Below are 7,743 nucleotides of genomic sequence, written 5' to 3' on the forward strand. Positions count from 1 at the left end.
ACTTATACTTGCACTTCTTTCGTTCTCTGTGTTCAATAATTCCTTAAAGTGTTCACTCCATCCACTCACTTTTTCCCCCTTCTCGACTAGTAACCTACCATTTTTATCTTTCACTCCCGATCTAACTTCTTTGGCACCCTCTGTGACTCTCTTTACGTCTTTCCAGAACATTTTCTTTCAAGCCCTCCACTTTACACTCAAATTCCTTCCAAATTCCTCATCCACTCTCTTCTTACTCTCTCTAACTAGTCTTTTCATCTCTCTTCCTCCCTACATATAACGTACTCTTCTGTCTCTCTTCTTCCACGCCCCATTTTCTCATCCACTCACTAAATGCTTTCCTCTTTTGTGCCACAGCCTCTCTCACCTCTTCAAGTCCACCATGCTGTTTCCTGCACCCCCTTTCATCTTCTCTTCACTCCACACACCACCTCACATGTTTCACATATTTCTTCTGTGAAGATCTTGCACACACCTTCTACGTCCCCCATCTGGTCCAATCTATATTTACCCAATAGCTCCTCCACTTCCCTCCTATATTCTTCCTTTTTATCATCCTCTTGTAACCTTTCCACCCTCCTTGTATGAACTACTTCCTCCTGTCCTTCCCTTCTTCTATTTCTCAATTTCCTTTGGACTTTGATTCTGACCACAACTAAGTGGTGGTCCGAAAGTCCACTCCCCCAGCCTCTATATACTCTTGCATCCATTACACACCTTCTCATCCTGTCATGCACACACACATAATTAATCATTGCCTTCCGTTCATTCAGTCCACCACCCACCCTTCTCATCACTTACCACGTATACCCATGGATCATTTTGTGCCTGAAGAGGGTATTAGCTATCACCAACCCCCTCCCGGCACAAATGTCCACTAAAGCACTGCCATTCTCATATTCTTTATTATTATTATTATTTTTATTATTATTATTATTATTATTATTATTATTACCATCATTATTATTATCATTATTATTATTAGTAGTAGTATTGTTAGGACTCCATATTATAATTACAAATCATAATAGATAGATAGATAAATAGATAGACAGACAGAGCTCCAAGCAAGCCTGGAAAAGGGAAATGATCTTGCAAGTTAACTGAGGAAATGTTGACAATACACAGGAAGTAGCAAGTCAGGGGATGATATAGGTAGTGTGTCAGCGAGATAGCATACGAAGAAAGCCTAGTGACCATACACACACATACACACATACTCACACACAGGTTTCTAGAACTTTCCAAGCACAGTGTAACACACGTGACACGACCCCTGCTACACCAGAATTTAGGAAGCAGAGGCAGAAGGAGACAGGCCATAGAACCGGCAGGTAGTAGGGAGAAGGGCTTAGCAACATGGAAGAGAGAGAGAGAGAGAGAGAGAGAGAGACAGACAGACAGACAGACAGACAGACAGAGAGGTAGCTAGCAGGACTCTACTTTATACTTCACTCGTGTGTGAGAGACTTTGTTAATATTTCCAAGACAAATAAAAATAGTCCCATACTATTCTTTACCTCTCCTGTCATTGCATGACAAATGGGAACGAAGATTATCTACTTACAAAGCTACTCACGTATAACAACCGCTCGTCTACAAGTCTAGTATATATATAACTAATCTACAAAACTTCTCTACAAGTTTCTACAAAGACTTTTATGACAGTATTAGTATTAGTATTATTGTTATTATTATTATTAATATTATTATTTTCCTGTCTCTGCGCTCTACGTTACCCCGTCCAAAGGTCTGGAAATAGGTATGAATAAACGAACAATCAGTATTTCTTAAAAAAAAAAAAAAAACTGAGGAAGGAAAAAAAAAGAATAAAAAAAATCCATACACCGGATTTCAGGCGTCCCATCTATATATCTATCTATTGCCAGATCACTTATCTGCCACCCATAATCCCATTCATTCATATGCAGATGACTCAACACTTCACAGTTCATTCACACTTGAACACCCATTCACAACGTTTAATATCTCTAACTCACAACGCAGTACAGTGATCTCCATAAATCAAGACTTATCTAAGATCATGGAATGGGGACAAAATAACACTCTATCATTTACCGCTAGGAAACCAAATAGTCTATACAGTTTACTAATAGACATATTGTCTGATTCCTATATTTCCCTCAGTGCTTCTAATGTCCGTATCTCTAAAGCTATTGAAATTCTCCGTGTTTCACTTAACAATGCCCTCCGTTGGACTCTCATGTTAGATCACTTGCTAAAACCACTTCAAAGAAACCTGGATTATTGTATTGAGTCTGTAGCTTCTTCACTGACAAGCAGTTGCCTTATTTATAAGTCACGTGCGCTCTCAGCTGGAATATTGCTCACCCTTGTGGAATGGATGTGAAGAGGTTGTACTAAAAAAGAAAAAAAATGGACAAAATTCAGAACAGAGCTATTAGAATTAATAATAACCCTACTATTACAAATGAACTACCTCCCCACATAAGATGGAATGTTGCCTTCCTTATTTCATTTTACAGAAACTTTTATGGCAAATGCTCAGATGAAGTTGCATCAATTGTGCCACCTCTCCAGGTCTTCCTTCGCTCTACACGAGCATCTGGTAGCGCTCATAACTAGCCTCTCACACAGCCATATTGCAGAACTTCTTCCTAACAGAAAATTCTTTTATTTCTCGAACTGCATCTCGTTGGAACTCGCTTCCCCAGAGTTGTTTTCCCTCAGACTTCAACCCACAGCTGTTCAAGTCTAACTGTTACAGATTTTGTATGGCTGGAGGACACCTGTAATCTGGTGTATGGATTATTTTTTTCATTCCTTTGATTTTGCTTCGTCTGTTTGGTTTTTGGGAAAAATAAAATACCGTGACGTTCTGGCTGACTTACTCTAAGATAGAATTTCTGGCAAATGTACTAGTAAGGATATTTGCTTTACCACGCGGGTCATTTATCATCAGATGATCTTAGTTGGTGACTGGGTGGTAACTTGTTAAAGTTATTATAAAAAGAGTTGAGATTAGACCAGAATATTCTTACTTAATAGTTTGAATGCTAGGTTGTGAAGAAAGTTTGATTTAGAGAGATTTATTACTGCTTCTGCGTGATTTCTGGTAATCTTAAATCGACTGAGTGATTCAGGTGATTTTGCTTTTAAGTAAAAGTTATATGCTAAGGACTTTTGGGCCATTGCTCTGGCACAACTGCTGTCAAACCATTTTGGAGAGCCCGATCCTTTAGTGAACTGCTGACTGGGTACGAACAATTCCATACCAGCTTGTATTAAGTCATTAATGTGGGTCTGCGTAGAACTGATTTACATTATCAACCTTCGTGTTTGAACATTCAGCCTGCTCTCTCCTTCCCCTTCACGGCGGGCACGCAGCACCCATCCAGCCACATATTTCACTCCGTGTTCTCTCCCTCTCTAGCCCCTTAATCCAGTGACGCATTATGGAGGTTATTCTTGCATTTTCCAGTCGGTTTTATTCAGCTTATGGTGGATAGGTTGAACTGGAGGGGTTGGATACAGCCTTCATTAACCCCTTCACTACTCCAGGGCTCGTTTTATAGTGCTCTTTTTTTGGTGCTCTTTTTATGATGCTTTTTTGAAGGTGCTCTTCTTAAGGTGCTCTTTTTATGGTGCTCTTGATAAGGTGAATAAAATCGTCTCGAGTCAGCAAGAGTTAAATAAAGGAGCAAATGCGTGCTAAGGAGTAACTGATGAGAGAAAGAGAGAGAGAGAGAGAGAGAGAGAGAGAGAGAGAGAGAGAGGACCACATTAATTTTGAGCCAACCACTAAAGGTTATATGTGTGTACGTATGTATGTGTATTTGTTGTACCTGTATATCACATAATACAATCTACATGTATGTATGTATGTACCATACAATCTGCATGTTTGTAAGATATGTATGTGTATCCTACGTATATATGTAATGTATATGTTATGTATGTATGTTTGTATGTATGTATGTATGTACACACGTGTATGTTCATCCCCCACCAAAACGCGGCCAGGGTTTAGATCAGACCATAAAGGCTGTAGATGCCTGACTGAGGCCAGTGTTTACACTGGGTCAGGGAACACGGCCACTTGCCACCACGTGTTAGTGTTTACACTAACAGCTGCATAGTTGAAACCACGTGTTAGTGTTTACATTGTAACAGCTGCATAATTGAAACCACGTGCTAGTGTTTACATTTTAACAGCTGCATTATTGAAACCATGTGTTATTGGAGCACCTTAACCCACTAAACCATCAAGCGTCCAGTCAACTATAACGCCACCACCCAATGTAATAAATGGTGTCCTGGGCTGCAAGAAGCTGCTTGGCTTGTCACTCAGTGCTGAAGCATCTCAAAGTAGCACTACAGCAATTGAGAGGATGGTGGGCGCACTCTCTCTCTCTCTCTCTCTCTTCGTGGTAGCATATATATATATATATATATATATATATACTTATATTTCTCGCTCTCTCTATTCTTGATAGTATATATATTCTCTCTCCCCCGCTCTCTCTCAGGCAACGCAAACCCAAACACCAAGCAGGATCCGATTATTCTGGCGGGGACGGGAAGCTTTGGGCAGCTTTAGGGGATCTACTGTGAGCTTCGGGTTGTTTAGTGAGCTTTATATTCCTTGATAAGCTTTTGGTGAGCCTTTATGATGACTTAGACTTTGATGATAATGGCGATAATAATGACGACCTTATGGTGTCTAGAGTGGGAACACTGAAAGAAGTACAGCTGGCATCATCATCATCATCATCATCATTATCGTCATTATCAGTCATCATCGTCATCATCATCACCATCATCACCACTATAACTTTTTTCCCACCTAAGAAAGTTTTTCCAATTCAAGTTACATCATCATCATCATCATTCAGACCTCGTTTCCCACCCTAGGGCAGGGTGAGGAGTAGCAATGTCCAGACAGCCAAAATTTGCCCAATACAATGGGCTACGCTTCCATTCACTCATCATTCAAGTCCCCGGAATCCTGGCTCTATCGGATACGCCAAAAACATTCACCACGTTCTGTAGTTTCACATAAACGTATCCAGTTGAGTCAATCCGGACGCTGGCACTTTAAAAAGGGGTGCCAAATCCCTGATCATGCACGTCTCTTCTCAGCATTCATCCAGCCAGCTCGATCTGTCAGTTTCGTAGCTTCACCGACTTCCAAACCTCTCTGTCTCACATACTCATCCACCATATCTTTCCACCTTCTCCTTAGCCTACCTCGCCTCCTCCCTTCTTCAGATTCGTTCAGATATATTTTTTTCACCACTCTTTTGTTATCCATTCTCCCCACATAACCATACCATCTCGGTACACTCTCTTCGATTCTGGTGTCCACCGACTTCCTCACTCCACGCCTTTCACGAATCACATTATGTCGTATCCTATCCACCCTCTGTACTGCACATACATTCCTCAGCAGACCCACCTCCACTGTTCATACTCTTGACTTTTCATTTTCATGCCACACCATAGTCTTACATCCATATGCTAAAGTTGGCACTAACGCTCATTCATGTAAGCCTCGAGCAGCTGCAGCACTCAAGTTTCTGTTTCTTATCAAGGCCTTCATAGCACCAGCTACTTTTCTTCCTTGTGTCACTCTACTTTCAACCTCTTTTGCACATTTTCCTCTCTTTTCCATCACTGTACCCAAGTAATTGAACTCTCACAATTTCCAGTCTCATTCCATTCACAGTAACATTGCACTGGGAGTCACCTTCTCTCTCAATAACCATTACCTTACTTTTTTCTACATATACTCTCAAGGCACAATGATCACAGACATCCGGAAAACTCTGCATTTATATATATATATATATATATATATATATATATATATATATATATATATATATATATATATATATATTTAACCCATTGGATCCCAGGGGTCCTGGGTGAGGCATGGCGCTGGGTGGGTACTAAACGTACCGCCCTCCGCCTATCGGCTCATGGTCGCAAAGCTCATAGGTCCCTACCCGGGGGTTCCCTACTTTATAAAGACTTCAAAAATCCCAGTTCTGTCCAATATTCCAGACACTGGGCTCCAATGGGGTATATATATATATATATATATATATATATATATACTTATGAGAGAGAGAGAGAGAGAGAGAGAGAGAGAGAGAGAGAGAGAGAGTTTTGCATTACTATGCATAGTTCTCGTGTGCGTAGAATGCACGCACACACACACACACACACACACACACAGGTCATGAGTCAGTCTGTCTGTCTGTCTGTCTCTCTCTCTCTCTCTCTTAACTCCCAGACACCAATAAACAATTGTTACAATTTTCTCATAAATAAAACATTTGCAGTTTAAAACTTTTTTTTTTGTATGTGTGTGTCCGACTCTGGGCAAAGGCTTCAGGGCCTATATCTCGGGGGCAGTAGCCTATCCCAGGGCCCAGTAGTCCTCCTACACCTCCACATGTCACCACTTCGGCGCTAACACCCACCGTTCATATTGAATACATGCTAGGGCTGTCTCATACAGGAATGGTGTATTAGTATTAGCGGGGGTATTTTTACGACTTATCGGCGGGTCATCTGGTAGATCAGGAAAGTCTGCTTTTTATGAAATTCAAATCCTTAAACTGTTCCCTGCCCCAGCCGGGATTCGAACCTGCCAGACGCCTTAATCCCATACGGGGTGGCCACAAACAAATCGCCTCCACGTCACCCTGTCCTCCACCATTTCACTGCCCTGCTCCCAATTCACACTCCCCTCTCTCATAGACCTCTCCACTCCATCCCTCCATCTCATCCTCGGCCTTCCCCTCCCTCTCTCCCCCTCTACCTCACTCACATACAGTCTCCTCGTCAGTCTTTCACTCTCCATCCTCTCCACATAGCCAAACCACCTCAGTGTTTTTCCTTACGCTTCCTAACACTTCCACATCCATTCCGCAACGTTCCTTCACTTCCTCATTTGTCAGTCTGCCTCTCCATGTGACTCCACAGGCTCCTCTCAAATAACTCATTTCCACTGCTCTCACTCTTGACTTGTGTCCCTCCAACAACGTCCAAGCTTCACTTCCATACGCTAGAGTTGCTACCACTTCCATAGGCTACAGTTGGTGACCACCTTTTCCTTACCGGTTTACTTTTTGCATACACCTCATTAACCCTCTCTTATGTGTTATTTCTGCCTTCTGTGTTGGTGCCTACATGATAGAAACAGTATACAAGACAGCGGTAAGGTGTAGTATGGAAAATAAATCGCTAAGGAAAAGGTATTAGGGAGCTACCTTACCTGACGAGAACAGAGGCACTGGAATTAGGTTTGAGCCATAACCTAGGAAATACAGGCTGTGACAATGGCCTCAGAGGTGACTACTCTTTTCACTCTAACTTGGCCTAAAATTACCATCTCTCCATCATGAATGCAGTGTTGTAACAATTAACACTGGAATATGATGCTAGACACGAAGCAGCGCTACGGAAAGGGTGTATAGCCGTAATATTGTCTTTTGCCACTCAGCAGTATGAAATTAACTGCAGAAGGACGAAAATCTAGGCCAAGTTGACGTAAAAAGGTTATAATTTAATTCATTAATGGTAACAGATCACCTATACGGTACTAAACTTAAATACCGTAATCTTTCAAATATTTCTAAATTACCTCGTTATTTTGATGTTTTCAGTTATTTAGCTAATGACAACAGTAAACATCACCTGTACTACACTATACACATTCCGGTGCCGTTTCATATACTGTTAAATTAT

Source organism: Coenobita brevimanus, chromosome 25, assembly GCF_032717465.1.
Source record: "Coenobita brevimanus isolate Jiangsu-jjx chromosome 25, ASM3271746v2, whole genome shotgun sequence".
NCBI classification, from domain to species: Eukaryota; Metazoa; Arthropoda; class Malacostraca; order Decapoda; family Coenobitidae; genus Coenobita; species Coenobita brevimanus.